Here is a 23,191-nt window from a genome sequence, read left to right on the forward strand (position 1 = left end):
CTACGGGCCAGCCCTGCCAGGATGTACGGGGACATCAGATACTCTGCAGAAGTATTTTATGTTTAGAAGTAAAGCGCAGAACACTTTATCCATGTCCCTAGAGGCTCCAGGGAAGAACACTCGGGCAGGTACAATGGGGTGGCAGTGCCAAAATGCTGTTGGTCCATCGCTGTTCCATGGCCCAGGCATAAGTTCACCTCTCAGCTCCTCAGTGCGCTCGCACTCAGCAGCGATGAAGGAGGGCAGAGGAGCTGCTCCACCTCGGGGGCCCAGTGCAGCCCATCGGTATTTGATCAGAGTGGTTTTCAGCTGTCTCATCTTTGATGTTTCTTCCCCTCTTCTCTGTAGGAGAAAACCCCGGTGGGAGCCTGGAACAGAAATGCTGTTGTTCTCCAGAATGATAACGTCTCCCATGTACACCGTTCCTGTGTGGTCACCTTCCCTAGAACACCACTAGAGAGGACAGTCTGCCATTTGAAAGTGCCCATTCAGTGCACGCTCAGACCTCAGAGGTGCAATCGGGCAGCGATCCTCCAAAACCAGCACTTACTGAGGTCCAGGCAGGGCAACAAGAGCTTTGGGCTTCGCTCTCTGTGGTTGTGATCTACCCAAGGTGCTTTATGCATGTTCTCAAGTAGTGGCCTACCAGACACCTAAGAAAGGCCATTTTTGTGTTCAGCCCAATGGGCTAATGCAATACTTATCTTCTTGAAAACCAAGCAGGTTGATGTTGGTACTTTTTGGCCACGTACAGTTTTTAGAACACAGGAAATAATAGAAAACATCTTTTAATTACCATACCTGTTTTATTACTAAACTTAAACTTATTAAACTGTTTTATTTTGTTAAACTTAAACTTCCATGATACACAATTCAATTTCCTTTGGGTTTCAGAGACAGTGACAAAAGGAAGATGGAAAACCATCCCTCAATTTACTACTGTTCCTGGTATCCCACCACCCCGCCTCATCTGGGCTGTCAGATGAATAGATCTCCTTTAGGCTTCTCTATTCAGAAAACAGAGGTTGCACAACACTGAAAGGGCCTCCTGGAGGAGAAAGCGGATGGTCACTGCTAAAAGCACTGCTTCTCCTTGGAAGAGATCAACATAGGTACAGTAGTACAGATAGGTACAGTGTACCTATCAACATAGGTACATAATCTCTGCCCTCAGGAAGGGGAGGCAAGTGTTGGTGTTACGAAGGAATATCAGGCTCTTAGACATGGGTAAACAGTACACTTGATGTGTGCAACAAGGTAAGGACTGCATGTAGACTGTATGTAGATCTATCGACTAACTGATGCAAATGTGGTACAAATTGGCAAGCAGTCAGGTGTGAGAGCACACTCTTCTGCAGCATAAGCCTGCAGACTTGCCCTTGCCTATGATTTTAGACCATCCCTGCTGCAATCCTGCCACCGATCTATACAGAAATGAATTTGGATCAGTGTGGTATTCCGTGGATGGGCACAACTTAAATGTCAAAGAAATGTGTGGCGGTAAAGATGGAGCTGTGGTTTAAGCACTCTGGAGAGGCAGGTTCATTTCTTTACAGCATCCTGAGTATCGCAGGCTGTGCTTAGGAGCTTTCCGTCTCCTCAGATCGAGGTGCTCTTTCACAGATATGATGTTGGAATATTGTGATGATTTAACATTTTGCGAGGTTTTAGAATGTGTCCCTTGGGTTTAATTCTCTATATTGATATGAAACCACAGACCTAGGTAAGAAAGAGACTTGGAGTAAGAAAAACAAGGTAGAGCATATCAGAAAGTGAGACCGATTCACCAAAGCCTTATAGGACTTAGAGGGAGAAGGTAAAAATGTTATGATCCTGTATTTCCTGGAATTTTGTGATGCATCTGTGAGGATCTCTAAGCCATAAAGAACTTGCTGTCAAACTTCTGACACTTCGGAGACTTCTTGCCATGAAATGGCAAACCTTCCGTACATCCTGCTTACAGTACCACAGTGAGGCCACATTCAAGTAGAGGGAGGTAGAAGAGTGGGTTCTTTGACCCTGGGGTCTTTCTAAAGTTCCCAGGGATTCAGAGGAAGCAGATGATGAAGCAGTTCCCTCTGCTGGAGTAGCCTTGTCCACCTGGAATACATCCTGTAACAGTGTGACATTGCTCCGGATTACTTCAGTAATCCAATAAATGTGAATTCAGCCCTGGGGAAATAGGACTGTGCAAAAATGTAATTATAGGCTTATAAAAATCATACTTTGCTAATATTGCATTGCTTTCCCAAGAGAAACATATAACCCTGGGGACTGAAATGGGTGTGTATTTGCTACATCCGTCATTACAATGCGTGTAACGTGAAGAAACTCCTTCAAAAACTGATTTTCAAATAATGTCACCTTTATTTCATTATGCCTCGTGTAAGCAGAATTCAAGGGTGCTTTTTCACAGGATTCAATAGCAGCAGAACAAAGTCATCTCTCAGGTATATTGGTGCCTATCTTAGGCCACTGCTCTGTCAACAGCAATGCAAGCACCACATGGGTGAGTGCCTCCTGGAGTACCAGCAGGCATTAACCAGACTGGGAGGATTCAGGCAGAAGTCCAAGGATGATAGTGAGGGAATTAAAGCTAGGACTTCATTGGGTTTTGGTTGGTTGGTTGGTAGTTTGGTCATTCCAGATGGTGATACCATTCCAAACTGGTACAGATGAGGCAAGTTAGCTTCTAAATTACTCTTACCCCATGTGGCCTCTCTGCATAGTCTATTCCTCTTTGTAGCTTGGACCACGTTGTTAGAGCGAGGTCACCCCAGACCTGATGTGCTGTGGTCCTCATGTATGAGCGTAACTGTGTGGTGCTAAACACAACTAATACTGATCTTGAAAGAAGAATAACTTCCAAAGAAGCAGAGAAACGAAAATCAGTGCAAAATGAGAATCACCATGTTTGTGCTTTCCTGTCAGCAACAAGGCTCAGAAACACCCATTGGAGGAGATAGGAGGACAGGAAGTGCTCAGTGATTCTTTTGGTCTACTGTATTGATCAGAATACATCATGCAAGTCTGTTAATGGTGTATTCTTGCACAGGGAGCATCAGCCAGTCACTGGCAACTCACGCTGCTCCTCAGAGTCCTAAACACGTGGGGGTTTGCAGCTAGGGAACTGAGGATAGCTCTGTCATAGATGAACTTGTCTGTCATCTTATTATTGAGAGCGTTTCTCCATACTGTGCAAGGTCTTAAGCCTCTTAAAGCTGTCTTTTTTACCTTGTTTCTTTTTCCCCCACAAAATCATTATCCTAAAATATTCCTGCCTCATTTAACAGCAATTACTGCTAATACACTTCCATGGTGTAATATTGTAATGTAAATTTAGCTTGACTGCATGAGGATGCAGGGATTTGCAAGTGTTGTTGCAAATGTTGCCCTGGGAATCCATATTAAGCTATGAAAGTAAGTTCCTACACTTTGTTGACAATAAAGCAAGGGATACAGGATGTGACCAAGCGCACTCTGGCCAGATCCATCACGCTGCAGTGGTGTATGCAACTGCTATGCACGCAGGCTGGTGACAAGCACAAACACAAGGGATGGCTGAGCCCCATGGCCGGGCAGAGGTGCCAGTGCCCCTGCCCTGTGCCAGGATGGGTCTGGCCAGGCTTGATGTGCTACAAGTTTCCAGGGGTATCCTCTGCCTTTGTCACTGGCTTCAAACACACCAGCAGAGAGGGAAAAAAACCTGCATGTTTTCTGTTTCCAAAGGAGGATTGCTGCAAAACGCATGACATGAGAGATGGGGAGTGTGTTGTATAACTGGTTTCACCCATGAGATTAGGGAACTGCTGGTTTTCCTTTTTATCCCTAAGGAACTTCTCTCCATTGCTCAGATGCAGTTCAAGGAAAGGGGCCAAAGCAGCAGCAAGCCAAGGCATCAGCGCCAGACAGACTGCAAGGTATGGTAAACCCAATTTAAGTGAAGGGAGGCCTTTTGCCCGTGTCATTGAGATCTATAATGCCCAGACATTAGGTCAGCCTGGCCTCTCTTAAGAAAAAGCACATGCTCAAGGAAAGCAGGTTGTCTTGGCTGTCAGTTCCTGATTTAGCCCCTATTCACTATTGGCCGTTTGAATTTGGCTACCCCAGCCAAACCCTGCTTGGATGATTGACGTTTTTATAAGAGACGAGCAAATAGCAGATGACAAATGATTTACATCTCCTGCAGATTTACGAAGCTTTGGATTTATAAACATTTTCAGGACTGCACCACAGCTCTCCAAATGTTTCCAAACAAAGAGAAACAGAAGCTCCTAACGAGTGAAGACCTCAGGATTAATGCATTATTACAGAAACTGGAGTTCTGTTATGGAACCAGCTCCAACACTTGACCTGCCTCTTGCCCTTTGCTCCATCGCTTCACTCTTTCACATTCATTGCCCACTCCTCCTTGTTCATCCTCCTGCTTGCCCAAGGGCTTTCACCCTTTTGAGCTTTAATTCAAGTGTGTAGAGACTTTCCATGCTGTGTTGATTTCTCATACATTCAGAAAGCTTAAGGACGCTGGTTTAGAAAGCCTTGACTATTAAAGCAACCAATGCATTTACAAGTCTGTGACTTCTAATGAAATGCAAGTATTTCACCTCCCATGTGACAGCCTGTTGTACCCGTTCTCTCCTCCTAGTGCTTTACTGATAAACATGTTCTCCTACAAGCAAACAATGAAACAAATCTATTTACTCAGGCACAGAGCTGCACCCAGCAGGACAGCATCGCTCCCTATCTGCAGGCCAGAAAACACCTTCCCACAGCCACCTTCGGAACACCACCCCTACCTAAGCCTCCCCATCACAGGGCTCCGTATTTCCCTTGCCAACTCCGTTGCATGTCTACTACAAAATGCCCTTATCCAGCCAGTTCCAGGTTTCGGACTAGTGCCTAGGCTTGATGTGGGGACACAAAAGGTGCCAGCTGAGACTGACTCTCTTGAATGGAAAGCCTTAAGTATGGTGCTGCAGCAGCAGTCACTTGTTTCTGCCTAAACACCAACTTCCCATAACCTTCCATTTTAAGTTCCTCATTCACTCCGTTAACTGCAAGCCTCTCTTTTCATATTACCTTGTCCCCTCTCCTAATCTAATTCACCACAACCTCCTCAGAACAAGGTGGTTGGCTTCATCACTGAAATTATCTCATGTTATGGTCAAAACAGGAGGCAAAAGTGCCAGCATGGGAACCCTCAGGTCCTGCTATGGTGTTATAGCAGCTCACTGCTCAGCTGTAGAAAGCGTCAGGGTATTTTATGAAGTACCCCTAAGGCACATCAGCCTTTTCTGCCCCAGGATTGTGCCCACACTAAGCTCCTGATGTTCTAGACTGGCAGAGGCTGTGCTCCCAATACAAGTGCTGGGATGAGCTCCTCTCACTGGCTGTATTGTGGGACCTATGGTTATAGTCACCAAAACCTGAGTAAAATGCCAGCACAATACCTGGCAGGAACCTCCTATGCTACGCTGGCTTCTTGGGAGCAAACCTGTACCCCTTAAGACAGCTACAAAGCTCTGTGTGAATGCTCTGCTTGGAAGCAGATGGAGTTGAAACTGTTGGATGCCATTTTATGTTGGTCATGCAGTTCTGTAATGCCTTCTCTCCCACTGCCCTGGCTGCTGCTGAAAACACCTTCTCACTCAGAGCCTCTAAGAGAGGTAAAGGCTTCATCCCACTGCAAGTGAATGAAGGCACCAGGGACCTTGCTTCTGCAGCCTGATCTGCCCACCACTGTGTTTGTTTCCCCGCTGAGCTGCAAGTGTCCTGATGCTGAGCAAATCTACATCCAGGCACATCAGTGAGTGCCACGTTAGCAGTAGTTCCTGCTCAGAGCTCTCCATCATCTCCTCAATTTGAAATTGAGATCCCCACCATCTAAAATAAGCTTTTCAAAAGGAGAGAGGAATGCCTGTGTTTTGGAACTATTCTTTTCCATCTATACACATAGGAGCAAGAAATGAGTTAGTGAGAGGTGTGTGTGTATGTGCACATACACATGCACGTCCATAGGCATCGTAAATAGATTTTGTTTTGAAACAGCAGTAAGGCGCGTTTGCCAACACATAAATTAAAGGCAAGGAGTCGTGCTAGGCAAGAGAGCCAGAACAGAGAGCTGCAGGGAAACATCTCTCTCATTTGAGTGTAAGAACGAGCCTGCTGCTTACTTCTAACACAAGATTTTGTGCCTTTAAAGGCAAGCTGCTCCCCACAAGGGTAAAAACGGGAGGGAGGCATTCCTCCCGCAGCAATGCTGCCGGAGCCTAATGACCTTAACCGACCTCAGGTGCCTCCATGCTCCGTATCTCCTCAGCTCATTCCGCAAGCGCTACTTAACCTAATTAAGGAGGAGAAGGCACCTCAAGACGGGCGAGGAAGTGGTGCTTTCATCATGTGCCCTCATGCACGGTACAGGACGGAAGCGGTCTCCCCGTCCTTAAAGCAGGATAAGCTCCACCTATGCGCTCACGGGTGAGGGGAGCCGGGAGCCGTGTACCCAGCGGGGCTGCGCTCCCGCATCGCCCGGGGCTCCGGCGCCGCTGCTTCCAGCGCCGGGAACGCATCATGTGGCACAGGTAGGTCGGGCTCTGCAAGGACTGCACCATCCCCTCCTCTTCCTACGGGGGGAGACCAAAGGCAAGCCGTGCCAACGAGTACGGCATCGCCCGGAGCTCTCGGTGGCAACGGGAGGGTTGAGCGGGAGGCAGTGGGAACGCGATGTAAAATGGCAAATGGTTACAGGAAGAGCGAGCGGTTTTGTCTTTAATTCTTGTACCAGAGAAGCAAGAGGGCGTCTGAGCCTGCCGAAGTCTTCATTCCTGTTTTCCTTTGAGCTGCCTGTGGAACACCACGAGAGCTGGAAATAGGATGAACTGAAGTGTGTCACTAGTGCTTTAGGATGAACTGAAGTGTTTCACTAGTGCTTTAGAAAACGCTTGCTATACAAGAGAAGGGGGGGAGCACGAAAAGAGGCAAATCTCTTCTTAGGTCATGCACATGCCTTGTAAAGAAACTTCCTCAAATGGCAACTTAAGTTAAAGGCAAAATTTTCCACAATGGAATTTTTTATACCTTTTTCTGAAATGCATATTTTAGTCGTTCAGGGGAAAATGCCAGAAATAGAGGGGCAGTAAGAGTCACCATAATAGCACTATTTGAGACGTTTTTGAAAGCAGATTATCGATGAGTGGCACAAAACACAATCGCTGAGGTCTACAGTGGGCTGTGACAAGGTGCATCTGTGTAATTGGCATTCCTGCCTTTTGCAGAAGGGGGGGGAACTGCTTCAGCCACTGCTGCCTGCAGTTTAGAGGGGTACAGGAAGGGAGAAAGAAGTCTTTTCTGATGGAAGACAAAGGGGATCCTCCCACAGGCTCCTTCCCAGCCCTTGTGTAAGGAGACCTGCAAATGGTTTTTCACAGCAACACACTGAGCAGTGCAGCAGCAGAAATTGTGCTCTCTGCCGGGTAGAGAGGAGCCGTGCAGTGCTCTATGGGAATAACAGTGCTGCTCTCCCAGCCTGTTGTGCCACCTCACATCACTGGCATGGTGGGGAAAGCAGGCTTGCCCTTTCTATGCACTGTGCCTGGTGTAACAGGCCCCAGAGAGCAATGGGGACAGAACAAGGCCATGACAGCTCTCTAGACCTGCTCCCTGGGAGCTGAACCAAGCTTCCCAAGGGTTTATCAGAACAAGCTGCCTCGCAGCTGGAATGCTGGATAGATGCCATCTCTAATGCAACCTCCTCTTGCCCCAGGCAGCCCAGCCTGGGAAGCCCCACACACAGTATACACCTTCCTGCTGGAACCTGGGTAACACCACAACATGCAACACCGATGAAAGACTTTGGCTTCAATACACCTGCAAACGGTGACACAAGAGCATTTCACCATGGAAGTGCTCGCTAGCTGTAACCTGCACTGAGGTGTGACCTTCAGGCACACTACAGTACAAATAAGAACAACAGCAGCACAGCTGAGTGTTACATAGCAGAGAGCGGGAAGGACAGCAAGTGTATGAGTTAATAGCACTGGTCCTGACCACACCACAGGGTGCATAACGAGGAGATTTGACTGCATTCCTGAAAACTTGCAAAGTGATGCCTGTCGGAAGCGTTATAGTAATTCCCCTGGGATAGCATCTCTTCCACAACATCTGCTTTTCAGATCTGGCTCATCCCTGACCTCCGGGCAACGTGTGTAAATCACCAAATACACAGAATGGGAGTTTTGAAGCACAGAGTAAGCAGTGGGTTTGGGTGGGGGTGAGTTTAGTTCTAGCTTGACTCTTCTGAGGTTTGCTCTGCAAAATCTTACAGGCATTACTCTGGGAGGACCCCAAGGGCTTGGCTCAGCGCTTTTGTCACTGCCATCAGCAGCCCCAAGGATGCGGGGACATCTCTGTGGGGCAGGAGGTGAGGAAGAGAAATGGGCTCTGAAATGTCAAGTAAGTAGGATAAGGCCTCCCATGAAGGGAAAAGCCTATCCCCTCCTTAGTTTGTCGGTGTAAATGGTACCGAATCACTCCAACTATAAACACCATGGAGGGAAAAGGCACCAATCGTGGAAGATTTGCTACTGCTTAATACATTCCACTGTCTGTAATGCCTTCAGACTGTCTCCTTCAGAGAGGCAGAGAATGTAGGGTCTGTTCATACCTCCCACATGTCAAAGCCTGACTTCTGTGGCCACGGGACTGCCCCAGCACAGAACCTGCTCAGTCCCCCCCCGTGCGAGGCTCTTACTGAATTCCACGCTATAGCGGCGGCTGTTGAAGCACTCCGGCTCCGGTCGCATTTACGGCTTGGGGCTTGATGTAATTCATAGAGGGACTTTTCTGCCTGGGTGTGTTGAGAAGCATCCCCCCCCCCCCCCCCAAAACTGCCACCGTGGTGCTCCCTCCACCGCGGCCCGCTCCCATGCGCTGCAGGTCCCCTGACCTCTGCTGGCTACAGAGGGCAGTTGCAGAGGGTTTCGTGCCTCTTAGGCCATGAGCAGGAGAGCGCCGGTACCAATATGAGTGTGTGCATGTGGCTATAGGTAAAAGTACTTCAGTTGAGTGAATGTAAAACTGCCTGAACCATCACAAACACACACAAAAAATCCACAATTCCCTTTTTTGGGGGGAACCCTTCTTTACTTATTTTACAGGTAATTATTTGGAAGGATAATTGGAGTTTTTTTCTAGTTTTTATTGTGTAACTATTGTCTGATTTCGAGTGGAAATGCCCTAAATGATTCGGTTACATGCACTTGCAAAAAGTCACTTTTGTCTACTTTCAGAAAGCAGCCCAGAAAACGTGCTTTAAATGCACAGTGTTGGTTAGGCAGGCAGAGTTCCATATGGCAGTTTATTAATGTTGTTCTATAGGAAAAAGTATCCCCAGAGGATGTAAGCTCTGCCTGGCCATCACGCTTCCTCTCTGATTGCAGTCAATATTATATTTGGCTTGAAATTACCAAGCATAATAGACTGGAGATTAACTAAATCAAGTAAAAATAGGGGAAAAATAAAAGGGGGTATGAAGACCTAAGGATAAAGAGGACACGCTTGAAATTTCCTTAAGGGAAACTTTGCTGCTTCAGGAGCATGGCACTGGAAAGGGAGAGGATCTCTGTAGTAGGGGACAAGTACACTTGTCCTTCCTAAAGGAAAAGAGCTTTTTCCATGGTCTGGAAAACCACGTAATAAATGATGTTGAGCTATCCTGAGATCCAGACTCAACAGTGTCCACAGCCAGGCTGATCTACAGGTTGCTGATGTTAATACATGCGATGATTCCCTCTGACTGAACGAGCTGTCTCTTAATTGGACAGAGCAGAGCAACCCTGTTGCACTGAAGCAGATAGGCAGGCTGATGAGAAACAGCTGAGATTTCAATAGAGGACCTAAATGTAAGCTTCTGTGAGAGTTTCCAGAGAATTTAAGTCAATTTAATTGATAACCCTTTATTAAAACCATTAACCAATATTTTCTGCTTATCAGAACTGCAAGTGTTTGAAACGCTACCTCAATTTTAGGATCAATCTGGCACTGTTACAAAATACTGGAAGAGCCAAATATAATGACTTCTTTCTTGTGAGAAGTCCTGCAATTCTAAAGCGGGGTCATTCTTCACTGGAAAGCATCAATCGCCTCTGAATAAATAGAAGACACACGGACCCAGCACACTTCCTCCGTATCCTTTGGCAGCATACCTACCTTTGTCATGGCCTCTTGTGCTCAGCTGAACTAAGAATCTGTGCAAGTTTCAAAGAACTGGGATGTTATCCATGGAAATATAAGGAACGACCTTTGCAGAAATGGCTAGGATGCTTTGGAGCAAAGGCCTCTCACATCCTGGCTTCCTTGTGGGATTGTCCTCCAGCTTCTCAGAATGAGTCAGAATTCTGCTGAGTCTGTCCCAGGCCAGATGACCATTGTCAGATTTGGGACTGCAGGAATACACCCTTGGTTTTTGAGAGCTCTGTTAGGCCGCGCTTGGCTGTACAAAGGAAACTGAGCAAATAGCACTTCTATTATATGCAGTTTCCTTTTATTCCTCGTGCTTGAATAAAAGGATTGTTATTTTTCTTCAGAAGGAGGAACAAAGAGTGGGTAAGAGGCAAGTGGAGGTGCTTCCTTGATAATCAAGCCCTCCTTTTGTCCTTTTCAGTGGAGTTTTATTTGCAGATGCCCGTTCTGCACAAGCTTTAAAAGGCATCAGCTTCCAACAATGCCGTGTCCTCATTGAGGCTGACCTGGAGAGGACCTCTATTTACCAGATATAAAGCTGCTAATTATTTTGTGTATAGGCCTTAACGTGATTACCGCTAGCATGGACACTGGTTGTTGTTACAGCAATTTGAATTAAATTATGCTTGTGCCGGCATAATTAGGATCGCCCTCCGTTGGGCTTGTATTTTAACGCAGCATCTCAGCAGCTTGGTGAAAACAGCCACAGTTTCACCTTGTGCTGGCTAAAGCATGCGGGCTGCAAGACTGGAATTAAAACAAGGAATTTCTTGAGCAAACCCTGAGGAGGGACGTGTGGGCTTCGTGCAGAGCCCAGCGATGGCTTTCCTGCCCCTCTGAGCGTTTCAATAAGCGCTCATAAAAGAAGGAGGAACTGGAGTTATAAAAACTAAACTCAGGCCAGGCCTTCCTTGTTAAATGAATGCTTTTGCGCAGTGGAAACAATCGTAGTATTCAAGCCCTGCAACACAAATGAGGTAATGAAGTCATTAGGGCTGAGCTAGGCGTGCATGTCGGGGGCATGGGCTGCCCAGGGTCCAGCGGTGCCCCAAGCCTCGGGGAGCCCCGCTAAAGCAGGCGGACAGTGGCAGGGTCTTTCGGAAAGCCAAGTGGGAAGATGAACGCGGCAAGGGGATGGATTGGTGCCTTTGGCCAGCACTGGTCCTGCCATGGCCAGGGGGCTCGGGCCCTTCGCAGGAGGCAGGACATCCTCTGAACCCCAGCAGTCCTCCGAGCCGCCCACCAGCACCCCCTCAGCAGCACCGTCCTGCAGCAAGAGGCTGCCTGCAGGTCTCTAACCTGCTGCCATCCCTATGGCTGTACGACTGCCCTGCTGTCTCCATCCTGGAAGCCACACTGCGCCGGCTGCAGCTTTATTGCATGGCTTTGGGAACAGCTGAAGGTGAAAGAGTGCCTTCTGCCTCCTTCCTGCTGCTTTGGAGGACACTTGGTCGAAAGCTCGCTGAGGGCCGCGCAGCTGATGCTTCCAGTGTAAACGCTGCCTCTGCAAGCTGCTCATGGCTGGCTCTGCTCCCAGTGAATTGTCCCCAAGGACAAGAGCAAGCAGGGCGTCCCTGCCATGCAGCGGGCCCACAGAAGCCCCATGCCAATCCACTGCCCACCGGTGTGGATACCCAGAGCACCCCCTGAGAAGTGGCAGCAGAGAAGGGATGCACAGGGGGTAATAACTGACATGTGCCTGTCCGAGTCATAAGCGTTGTCAGTGTAGTCAGGAGGGAAAAGGTGTTAAGTTAGTTGCAGGAGCTCCAGCATGAGTAACTCTGACATGTGATTCAGCTTCTAAGAACGATGTTAGTCCATCGGAGGTGTGAGTCTTGTGGTGGCAGCAGGGATGCCTGTGTGGTCAGTACTACAGGGGTCCCACCGAAGCAGAAAATCACTGTGATACTTGGTGGGATGCTTGGCTTCCAGAAGCACACAGAAAATAAGCTGAAATCTAGGCAAATGCATTTTGTGTTATGCAGGTACTTAAGGAATTTGTGAAAGCAGGGACTGTAGCTTACTTTCATTTGCAGCACTTTCCTAATTTGATGTTCTGTACATAGTGTGAAGTCAGTACCGAGCAATAAGGTCAAATCTACTGTACAGACAAGAATCACACATCTACCACATGCTTTCCAGGAACTTACTTGGGAAGTCTTGGAATATATGACCTTGTTAGCCAGGGCTATGTTCTCTGGGATCACGGTAAGCCACCAAGGTGAAAGAGGCTGGGGAGAACCAGTTTGCAGTGAAATTCCTATGCAGCAGAGCTCAGCAATCTGAATGGTCCAAGACACTGTCTCTGAAATGTGGAAGACTGCAACAGCGGTACAGCAGCAAATACAGCTTGCCTGGTTCTTGCTATATTCCATGCCCCTCACAAACAGTAAAATGGAAAAGGCAACATTTTCCTTAAAGGAAAAAGTACTTTCAGGTTTATACTTGAAATATCAATAATTCATTGCCCTAAGGATCAAATACTGCGGGAGGAAAACCTTGCAATCAATAATAATATTTGCAGTTAGGCTTGGTGCAGGGGTTAGGTAGGGTTAATCATGTCTCATCATAACTGACCACCGCATGGCTCGCGGTACATTTTACTCCCACCCCAGAGCCACGGTGAGGCAATGCCAATGGGGTATTGCTGGAGGGTCAGATTCAAATCCCATGTGCTTCAGTGCTTGTTGAAAACAAGAGCGGGGGAAGACCTTTTCTTGGAATTGGGATCACCACCCCATGGATTGATGCATTCTGCTGTCAGTGAACATCCTCCTCTGTCCCGCTCTTTGTGTTTTGCCAAGGTTATTGGTCCCTGTTTTGCTACAGATTGCATCCATAGCAGAATGGAGTGTCAGACCTGCTTACAGGAGGCTGCCCCATCGTCCTGGAAGCCCAAGAGTCTCAGCAGTGCCATAAAAGTCATTTTACCCATGCAGGGATGACAACACCAACTCTGATGTCTCCCAGAACCTCTGTAAGTGGCGTTATTCTCCCAGCAGTCCAAAGAGAGCTCCTCCTTGGCTCAAATAGGCCCAACATTCAGATTGCAGGGCTTTGCCTTCCCTGGATAATGGGTCCTCTCCTGCTCCAGGCCACACCATCTTTGGCCTCTGGACCCTATTCTTGAAGGAGCCAGTCAAGAGGTGCTGCCCAGCCTCCTGCCCAGGAGCAGGGAGGAAGAAGGGTGATGGAAGTGGAGGGATGCACGTAGTGGGGCTGGTTTGACATGGGCAGCAAAGCCACAGCTACACCTTTTAAAACAACAACCTCTGCTTGTGGCTAAAGCCAGCCCCATCCTCCAACAGCAGGACCCAGCTATGAAAGCTGATGAGGAATCTTAATGATCACAGCAACTGAAGGGGAAAGAGCAATTTCTGATGCAAATAAATTTGGGTAGAATTTTCTATTTCCAGGTGGTACCCAAAACAGGAGCATCCTCCTTCCCTACCTCACCGCAGTGGTCTTTCTCCCATAAGGCTGCTCTGAAGATGATGCAGGTGGGTTATGGATTCATCTGCTATGGGTGTCTCAGCACAGCAAGGCAGGGGGGATCTTCTTGTTGTCAGCAGTCACGGTGACTGCATTTTATCTAGATTCCATCTATGGATCTTAATATAGATCTTTGTTGCACGAGATTGAGTGCTGTTCCTGTGAAAGCGCTGCCTTTTGGAACAACATTTCAATGAGTTTATTATAAGAGCACTCATCAAATGGGGGGGTGGGGGGGGAAACAAGCTATTTTAGGAACTGAAAATGAACTCACGATATGTAGTATTGAGCAGTCTTATAGGCACCTTCAGACTTAGAAAAAGGTAAAGAATCAGGCTTCAGTAAAAGCAAATGCAGGTCTTTATGTGACGTGTGTCAGTTCCCTGCGGCCCATAGAGATAACGCAGCATAAACCCAACCATAGGAATTTATGAAACAGCTCTTATAAGCTCAGCTGACACTATAGGGCATGGCCTAAAGCAATCCAATAGTGTACCGAAGTAATGTGACACACACTGAGAGGGCACACGTAATAGTCTGGTTTCACTGCCACATTGGCGTGGCACTTTGAGGCGAAGGAACAAACCCAGTCCGGCAGCCGATGCGGTTGGTACTGGTGGGTGTTCTGCACTGACTTGGCTTTTGCTGTGCCTTCCTGAATCAGGGAAGAGCTCTTTGCTGGTAACTCTCGTTCTGTTGGCACACACAGAGGCCGTGCGGTGGAGGCAGCCGGACAGAGACCAGAAATCCTCAGCTATTAATTTCTCTCCCCACTAGATGGCCCAGGTCTCTACCCATGAGCGAGGGAGAGATTCCTTCTCCGCACGTAATCCAGCTCTACGGAGATCCCACGCCGGCAGGGAGGCTCTGCAGGCTGACAGCCCCATAAGGGGAGACCTGCTCCCTGCTGCCCTACCCCTGGCATGGCCGAGGGCTCTGTTTTGGTAAATCACATCCTCTGTATGTAGGTAGAGAGCGATAGCTCCCGAGCCCTGCTACCCGTGCCGTTTCACATACAGCTATCCACCGGAGAGCCAGTGCCAATGCTGATGGTGTTTTTTCCAGAAAGCTGCATTTGGAAACTGGTATCCTGGATTTAAAGGCGACTTCCCTGTTTTTACACCATGCAGATATTTCATCTGCATGTTAATTTTCCTCTAGCTGCTGCACAGAGACATTTATGCAGTGTTGAGCAGCTCTGACACAACAAAAAGCAGGGTGTATCCTCCTTTGCATCTACATTCACATACTGTTAGGTACCTAACTCTCTCCCCACACTGAAGAGGAAACAACTACCCCCTCCAAAACTACTCCGGCTACATTAATCTGTGAAGATAAGAATATGCAAGTTCCTCTTTGTGCCCCAATCAGGACAGAGTTAAAAATGCAACCCCTTGTAAATGTATTTACTTACAGTTACAGAGCAGGAAGGCCTGGGATATTGCAGGCAAAAAGTGTGATCTCTTCAGCAGTGAGCAAAGCCAACATTTGTTTTAGCTCGAGGAACTCAGATCCAGGTAAACTGGAAAAGCTCACGTTCCCACCCCAAAACCATGCTAAGAAAGGAATCAGATGCACAGTGAGGGAAAAACACTTCTGTTACAGGTTTTATGATGTGACCATCTCCTTGCTTTACATCTGCACTGCTCTTGACAGTCTATCAAAATCATGCAGCCTAAGGAGCTCATGTCCTTATGGTGGAGGCATAAAATATACATACACATTATTAAAGTTGCATTAGTTTTGTTCAATCTGCAACACAGGACCTTGGAGGCGTTGTTGCCTTGAAGACCAAACACCGGTTTTGGTAGTTAAGGAGCATAAATGCTAATTCTTTCTCTGATATTCACCTGCCTTGAAACTTCAGCTGTGTCACTTCTGCTGCAGTTTCCTTATTTGCCATGTACAGAGGAAATAGTGGTGTGTTTTGCCTTCCAGGGGTGTCTTGAGCTGTTCATGGCTGAACTCTGCTTTGAATGCTGCTTAATGGCTCTGTGTTTTTAAAACACACAAAGTCCCAGGTTTCAGTGACTCACCTGGTTTTCCCTTGCTCACCCTTGTGAGAGGCTGCAAAGCTGGTCCTGGAGGAGAGAAGAAAGGGATAGCGTATGGCAGGGCACACTGCCTCTCAGAGGGACGCTGCAGCTGCTGCCCGTGTAGAACAGGCTGGTGATGCAGCGAGCCCGGTGCGTGTTGCCCGCAGTGGTCCCCGCAGTGTGCTCCAGAGGAAATGGTAGACATTCTCCCATAATTCAGCCTGTTAGGTGGTCAATGTTATACTACAGGACAGGCTATGCACTCCTGACCTCCTCTGCCATGCATGCCAAGAACGAGGATTAATGGCCCCTGTTAAGGACCAGAATAGAAATGGTACTAGCAAATATCAATCTTCCTCCTGTATGTGCTATCCAGATTCATACCTTAGCATAGACCAAGCCTGCTTCTGAAATAGCCCAGTGATCCTATTCAAAAGCACCAAAATCCTCATGCCAGGCTGCACTGTCAATTTAAGGTGCTCCTATCTCCCCTCGGTGCTCTGGAAAGCTCTGTTTGCCCTTCTTCCTAGGCAAAGACCCTTGCCTGCCTCACACATCCTGACAGACCCGGCATTACTGTACTTCATGAACCTCAAAGAAGAAGTATGACCATCTCCAGCCACTATGCATCCATAGCAATTTACCATGGCCATTGCTATGGGGTCTCTGCCACTCAAGCTACTGAAGACATAAACATCCCATGTCTGCTCAAGACAAGCAACCATAAGGTTGATGTGTCCAGCCATGGGTAGTCTGTGGAAAGGCTTGCGATCCTTGGGTCTTAGGAATAAAGGGTTGTGCTAATTTGATTGGCAGCAAAATACAGTGTGTAACATGTGGGCAGTCTGCTGTTGATCAGCTCAGGGGAGCCAAAGTGCAAGGTATAACCTCAATGGAGCTGGTGTAGGACTGCAGCCTTTCTCCCTCTCCAACGTATGTGGCAGGAACCTCTTTTCTTCCTCAGTAATTAGAAGTGAGGCCTCAAAATAAGAAGCCATCAGCATCATACAGCTGCAGTACTGATGTCAGATGTGCATAACCCAGAGCGTGGAGAAAGAAATCAAGAACACATTGCATATGAATAACAACAGGTCTCCATGAAGCCATATGACCGGTCAGTTGGTGGATTAACTGTTTTAGTGGCTGTTCCCACCAAACTGACTCTCCTGAGGGAAAGCAGAAGAGGAAAGCTCTTTTTTTCCCCCCTCTCTCTTTTCCCTGGAAGAGAGACCCCCTATAATAGAGTCCTTAGTATCAAATAATGCATCAGCCTATAACAGTAATACTGATTTTCATTATGTCTCCCACAGAGCAAGCAATCTTTCCAGCCACCAGAGTTTGGTCACTGGAGAAATGCAGCCTGAGATAATACAGGTGTATGCATCAGGGTAAATGACTGATACACAACGGATTTCCACATTCCCATGATGCTAGGCTGTTGTGATGCTCCTAGATGAGGAGCGGAGCTGTACACGAGCACTCGGAGGAGAAGCAGATTTCAGTGCTGATCTTTCTGTGGTCACCAGAAGGTAAGCTTCATTTTAAGTCTGGTCTCAAACACTGAAGCTCCCTTTAAGCTGAGATTTTGAAATTCATCCTGGCCCTCTCATTATGGAAAAAAAAAAGAACTTCAAAACTTAGTATTTTTGTCACAGAGAGGTAATTGCACTGATATTTTCTCACTCTGTTTTGTTTTCCATCTGTGGACATGTAGGACACGAAACTTCAAATTTGGAGAAAATAAGCCATTTTAGGTCACTACTTCAGTTTTTAAGCTTTAGGCAAGGCACCTCTCAAAGGGAAGCAAATACATAGCAGACATAGATGCTGCTTGTCACTGTGAGCTAACAGGTGAGCTGCAGTCAATTAACATAGCCTAGAGGGCTGTACAAAGGGGATCCTCATTTTGGGTGAATGTGAGCACACATACACAGGACCTTCTGCAATAAATAACACTAATTCAGTAACTTGCTAGGATCCAGAACCTGGGAATTATTTAGCTGTCAAAGAGTAAAATCATTGGAAGAAAAGTGTCTTAAAGCACCACGGAAGGTGCTTTAGGCATTTCAAATTGCTGAGTATCACATTATTGACACCACTTTCTCTCTGAAAAGCACACTATGATCTTTTCCAGCCTTCTTCTAAAAAGAGTTTCCATGTTCAAAAGCAAGAATCTCATGGAGTTTGTGAGGAATTCTATTATTGCTAATAATTTTCCAAGGCAGGTTCTTAGAGCCTATGGCAGGCAATTGTAAGTCTTCATTTAGGCATAAAGACTTAAGTCACTACTGTAGTTAAGTCTCATCCTAAGTATACCTGTGATGCTCCAATCAGAGGACAAGTCAGTGCTGATGAAATGTCTGCAATGCTGAGGAACAGCACAGTGATTGTGAAGGCAGTTTAGGTCAATGATTATGAAATTCTGCACCCAAAAAGACATACAGATAATCTATATAAATCTTTAAAGCCCTCACAAGATAGAGTTTAAAATGATCTAATACCAGGCTAATGCTTTCCTCTCAAAGAAGAGAACACACTGCTTCTGAGCAAGAGCTATAGGCAAGCCTCAATTCATTTCTTTCCAGCTAGTCACAATGTAGTGGGCCACTAATCAAAGCTTTTCTTCCCTTTACTCAAGCATCCACCTAACAAAAGGCTGCTTCCAGGACAGAGAAACTGAAAGACCAGAGGGATGTAAGTGTCCGAAATCTTCCATATTTCGTCAGGTTCTCAGGTGGAATAAAAACCTCACAGATTTAAAGCCCTCTAAGAAACCGTCACTTGACTCAACAGCCTGAGTCACTTTGAAATGTAACTCGGATGAACTATCCTCAGCACACTGTGATGGAAAGCTGCTGCTTCTCTCTTACCTACCACATCAATGCTGCGCAGAACCTGGATTAGCATAGGTTGGAAAAGCAACAGGATTTGAAGAAAAAGCTGGGAGGCTGAACATCCTCTCCATTGTAATCCATGAAGTGCTTTTCTAATCCTGGTGTGCTTTCTCTGTAGGCTTCCTAAAATATTCTCCCTCAAAAGGTCAAAATAGTGTGCATTTGCTCGGGCAGCAGTTACTCCACAAAGGATAAAATAATTCCTGGCTTTCCTCTAAGTTCTCCCTACATGCCTGCTCTTTGACTGGGAGCTTCTCTGATCAGAGAGTGCTTGGCACATTTCTAACACGTCCTTGTGATTCATTAATTGCAATCAAAGAGAGACCCATAGGTACAGATTGCTCATCTCCTTGGAGAAAACATTGCCTTTCTCATGTCCGATATCGGCAGATGAAAGGAGAGCCCCATACGCCACCCTTTGTAATCAGTCTGTTGGGAGATTTACATTCAGGGGCTGAGCAATGGGAAAGGCAGCAATCTATCCCACTCAAGAGCTCTGAGTAAGCTTCTATCGCTTTGTCTATTCCACCCATGACACAAGGCTGTTCGGTTGTGGAGAAGACATCCGTCTCTGAACTACTGGAGATGAATCCTGGTGAGTTCCCTGCCATCTGTGGGCAGCACAAACCTAGCACTCCTCAGGAGTAACCAAGAGCCCTACAACAGCAATGGAAACTCCTCTTGAGCAACACTCTGCAGCTCCCTTCCCTAAAACCCTCTCAACATAAAAAGCAACGAATGAGCTCCAGAAGAAAGGAACAAAAGGAAGGAGGCAGAGAATATAAACCTAGAGGAGACTCCTCCACACACCCTTTTCCACACCAGCGTTAGTGCAGCACGCATCACCAGAGAAACTTACTCTGGGAATGAAACTCAGCAAATATGGTGCCTCTGGGAAGGTTTTTGGTGCAAAATACAACCTGACCAAACCACAGAATCAGAGAGTTACCAAACAGCCCAGGCTGGAAGGAACCTCAGCAGTTCATCTGGTTGAAAGGAACCTCAACAGATCATCTGGTTGGAAGGAACCTCAGCAGTTCATCTGGTTGAAAGGAACCTCAACAGATCATCTGGTTGGAAGGAACCTCAACAGATCATCTGGTTGGAAGGAACCTCAGCAGATCATCTGGTTGGAAGGAACCTCAGCAGATCATCTGGTTGGAAGGAACCTCAGCAGATCATCTGGTTGGAAGGAACCTCAGCAGTTCATCTGGTTGGAAGGAACCTCAGCAGATCATCTGGTTGGAAGGAACCTCAGCAGATCATCTGGTTGGAAGGAACCTCAGCAGATCATCTGGTCCAACCTTTCAAGGGAAAGCGAGCCTACATAAGATTATCCAGCGCCCTGTATTGTCACATCTTGAAAACCTCCAGCAATAGGGACTTTACCACATCCCTGAAGAGGTTGTTTCTCTTACATGTTTATGTTGCTTAGAAGCCACCTGATTCTGAGGCAAGTCAACGCACAAAAAGAGCCATCCTCCTGCCTGTTGCAGCAAAGATTTGACAAGGCAAAAGGTGTAAGTGGGAAAACAGTGACTGATCTGTGACCAAAAGCAGCCTGCATGACTTGGACATGCAGGACAGTGAAGCATGTTAATATGACACACTCAGATGTGTGCCTTTTCTGCCCTTTTTGAGTGCTGAGTGTAGCAGAGGACATTTCCATCAGCAACCAAACAATCCAGTTTCTTCCAGAAGCAGCACTGTTAACATGCAGGAAGGGTGATGACTAATGCTGGACAAATTAATTTTGTTGCAACATTTGTTTTATGAAAAGCCTCAAATGAACCTGTCTAGTTTATTTTCCAGAAAGCTCTTTGCTGATGACTGCCTTTTACTGACGGCATTATCTGAGAGACCCCCAAATGATCAGCCTGGGGGTTGTCAGTGTGGTTATTTGCAGGTGATGAAGAAAGGAAGTAAATAAAAATATGATTTGACATTTCATTAGTAATGCTAGAGATGGCTGTGCACAGAGCAGAGGCAATGAATATTGCACCTGCTGGAGTGCAAGCAATAAAGGCAAATGCATAGCCTGCTCTGACCTCTAGCCTTCATTACCCAGAACAATATGCCATTCCCTGTATCCGAAATCACACTACGCTTGTGATAGCGGCAACCAGTGGCTGGATTTACATCCACCCAGCCAGAGCTAAATTGCTATGATTCAGCTACCTCCTTCCTTTCTCTCTTGAACATAACCTGTCTTCTAGCTAGACTGCTGCCTTTCCAGTTGGGAATAAGCCACTGTTTTAAAGAAAAAGAGCTGTGTGGGTGGAATGAAATGCTTGGAGGATATATGCTCTGCCATTTAGATATTTTTTTCCCTAATAAAGAAAGGGTGCAAAAAAGATGCCAGAATCCAAAGCGCAAACCCAAGCGTGCAACTGCATCTTTGAGCTTGTCGCTTGGTCTTTTAGATAACCAGATAAAAAAGGCAGAACACAAGGTTCCAATTTCCAGACTGACTCCAAGCAATCAGTGGTGATTTGTCCAAATATTTTTATGGAAAGAAAGATTATAATTAAAGTGGTATCTTCATATTCTTCTTTATAGAGGAATATGCAGCTTACAGTGGTATAAATAAGATCAGACTTTGACCCTGTATGAACACATAGTCAATCAGTGAGCTACCCTGGGAACAAAAAGCCATTTCCTTGTACTTGATACTTGAAGAGATTATGAGAAAATGGTATGTTTTGTATAAAACAGAGTGCACAGGCTTATGTCAGTGCAGCTTGAAGGAAAGGTTACATTCAAAACCCAGTATTAATAAGAACTTCATTTTTCTCTCCATCATCTAGCTCTTTACTTAAAAATAAGAGCATTGAGAAAACACTGTGTTGATTTCAATCTGGTGGGGGTGATAAAAATGATTTCCTCAACCCCAGTCTTGTACCGGATGCCCACATTTGGCTCCAAGAGGACCAGTGGTCAGTCTCAGGACAAGCTGGCATTTGGAAACAACATCCATCTGTAAATCTGTATAGAGAGATGCATAGAAAAGAGACAAATTTACCTGTGTATAAATATATAAGGATAGATACAGGTATAAAGATATAAAATACATAGAGATATAATATATCCTCCTTTACAGATATGTATTATAATATATCCTCCTGTCTCTCTTTGGAGAGCTGGCCAGTCTCTGACAGCCTCTGCTTGCTGGGTTAGCTTTCCCCCTCTTTCTGTTTTGGCCACCTTTCACCAAAGAACAAGTGATTTACACTGCTTTATGCCTGAATTAATTAATGTTGCATTCTAGTGTGGGTGGAAATCAACCTTTTCATTGACTTGGCTGCTCACATGCACACACACCTTTCCAGGACACAATTCAATGCATCCAGGAAACCTGGATTAAGGCATGGCCTCATGGCAATGGTGAGAAAACTAAACACTTCCTCACTGGAAACTAATGAGGAGTAACTGTGATGGTGGAAACATCACCCAGGTGCTGCACAAAGGGCAGAGCCCTTCTCAGAGACTTGGGAGATATACAAAGCATTAAGCATAAACCATGAATTCAGATCCAAAGTTACTCTACCGGTACCTTTGTTTCAGCTTAACCTTGCTCTCCAATTCAGAGCAATATTGCAGGCAGCAAAGAACAGAGCTTCCAGAAGTTATCAACAAGGCTGTGTCTCTAGGTAGCCAGTAGTATAGTGTTTGTGGCATTCATCAGATCGGTGGGAAAACAAGCAAGTTCACTCAGGTGGAAAGTGAAGTGGAACCACTGTCCCTGTAGGCAGGTACAAGCTGCAACTACAGAGCTCTAAGGTGTACCAGCAACTGTTCCACCTCTCTTCCAGCCTCTCCCCCGCATGACAAGTGGTCCACGAAAGATGTTCAGTTGAAATAAACAAGGGTTTTGATAGTAAATAAAACCTGCCTGCAGAAAAGAAAGTGCTCAGCTCCACCTCTGCATCACGTAACCGTTCATGAGAATGTTGGCCTAATCCAATAGAAACCTTCAGCAGGTTCCAGTATGAACCAGCAAAAAGAAGAAAGAAAAAAGGGAAGAAAGAAAATGAAACCTTTCCGATAGCATAATGATTTATCGCTTACTTTCAGAGTGCAAAGGGCAGGTGGGGCATCCGACTCGTCTTGATATTCAGTGGAAGTCAGCATTTCTGTGCCTTCTGAAAAAAAATCTCTTGTAATTTCTGACAACGAGACAGTGAGAAAGAAGGAGGTCTCATGATGATCTGCATAAGTGAACTAAGAGTCCATCTTACTCCAGCATCTGCGCAGATAATAGTCTGAGCAGGCTGGTTTCTGATCCCTTGTGAATCACACCTTCACTCTACAAGGCTGTAATAGGGACAGTACCTAGTCTTACATATCACTTACAGTCTCTAGCACTCAAAGTACAGGACTAATCCTTTGAATGACTTACTCAAATACGGACTCAGGTGTTCACAACTGCTTCCCAAAAGAGGGAAAGGGAAGTAGCAGCAATGTTCTTGTTTTGTCTGGTTAAAATCAAAGCTTTCTAATACACTGAATAAACCAAGAACCACAGGTTCA

The 23,191-nt window shown here is 46.3% G+C and overlaps 1 long non-coding RNA gene across 1 annotated transcript in view; it reads left to right on the forward strand.

Moving 5' to 3' along the window:
* The window catches only part of LOC130592771 (uncharacterized), a 38,017-nt gene that overhangs the window by 10,790 nt on the left and 4,036 nt on the right, over positions 1-23,191 (forward strand). Inside the window, exon 3 of the long non-coding RNA XR_008970657.1 lies at positions 13,656-13,739. This is a non-coding gene — a long non-coding RNA (uncharacterized LOC130592771). The remainder of the gene's footprint in view (positions 1-13,655; positions 13,740-23,191) is intronic.

Source organism: Pezoporus wallicus, unplaced genomic scaffold (genome assembly GCF_028554395.1).
Source record: "Pezoporus wallicus isolate ANWC-B61680 ecotype Strahan unplaced genomic scaffold, APGP_CSIRO_Pwel_v1 contig_8721, whole genome shotgun sequence".
Classification (NCBI taxonomy): Eukaryota; Metazoa; Chordata; class Aves; order Psittaciformes; family Psittacidae; genus Pezoporus; species Pezoporus wallicus.